The sequence below is a fragment of the Austrofundulus limnaeus genome, unplaced genomic scaffold (assembly GCF_001266775.1).
Source record: "Austrofundulus limnaeus strain Quisiro unplaced genomic scaffold, Austrofundulus_limnaeus-1.0 Scaffold179, whole genome shotgun sequence".
NCBI lineage: Eukaryota > Metazoa > Chordata > Actinopteri > Cyprinodontiformes > Rivulidae > Austrofundulus > Austrofundulus limnaeus.
Genome location: NW_013952581.1, coordinates 1,223,571 through 1,224,652, shown reverse-complemented (window position 1 = coordinate 1,224,652; position 1,082 = coordinate 1,223,571). Strand labels below are relative to the sequence as shown.

At 45.7% G+C, this 1,082-nt stretch overlaps 1 protein-coding gene across 1 annotated transcript in view; it reads right to left on the bottom strand.

Moving 5' to 3' along the window:
• The window catches only part of xrn2 (5'-3' exoribonuclease 2), a gene marked incomplete at its 3' end in the record, with an annotated part of 53,621 nt that overhangs the window by 32,102 nt on the left and 20,437 nt on the right, over positions 1-1,082 (bottom strand).

Genomic DNA, 1,082 nt, shown 5'->3' with positions numbered 1-1,082 from the left:
ACACACACACACACACACACACACACACACACACACACACACACTGTTGTTGTTGTTGTTGTTGCTGTTGTTGTTATTACTACTACAGATCATTGCCACAGCTTATTGTGTTCAGGAAAGAATTAAATGTGGAGCGTTGAAGCTCAGCAGCTCACCCCGCTGTACGTCCTGTAACTACAGGTAAACGAGAACAAGCGTGAGTCACCGGAGTGGACACCTGCAGGCAGCTAGAGGAGGGAAACTCACCACGGGGCAGTGATGGAAAAAAGGCCTGTAATGTCAGCTGGATGTCCGTGATCAGCTCCTCAAACTGCTCCTGCTGTGATCCTGCTGTCACCGGACATGGAGCGAACCGGACACTCGCTGCTGCTGCAGGTTCAGTCAGATCAGTGTCCACACGAAGACTAAAAATTCTGAGGTCTTTATAAACTTAGGAACATTTTAAAGCGGTGAGGGTTAAATTAAAACAGGATCACATCAAACGGTATTTAAAATGTGTCCGGTTGGATTCGGATCACCTTAGGCTTTTTTTTTATCCTGATCTATACGTGACACAGAAACATCGTTTAAAAATATATATTTAACCACAAAGAGGAGTTAACTCAGTTTGTTTTATTTTTGATGCTTTGTGCTGCAGGCATCAGAAATAAAAAAATAATAATAATTAAAATAGAGCCTCCACAGCGGAGGGGTTTTTCATGTCAGGTCGTCCAGACACCTCTGCTACCCAGGGTGGGTTGATGCTTGTGTCCGGGGTGGAGTGGTGTGTCGAAGGGAGTGCAGTCGAGGCTGTGGGGTCCGGAATGATCCGGGGGACAGAACACTCGTCAGGCCCAGACTGAGCTGTCTTGTGAATTTTAATAGAAACAGTGAACCAAACAGAAATGAAAAGATATTCTTTCTGTTCTGTTCCTCAGCTTAGCCTGTTAGCTTTAGCGTTAGCCCCGACGCTATCACCATGTATTAGCTCAGCGCTACACATTCTCCTCTCATCACTGAGGTCCTCCATCCACGACAGAGAGGGGAACGCAAAAATGACTCAGACTGTAACTGAAAATATGGATGAGGACCTCAGTTTAGCT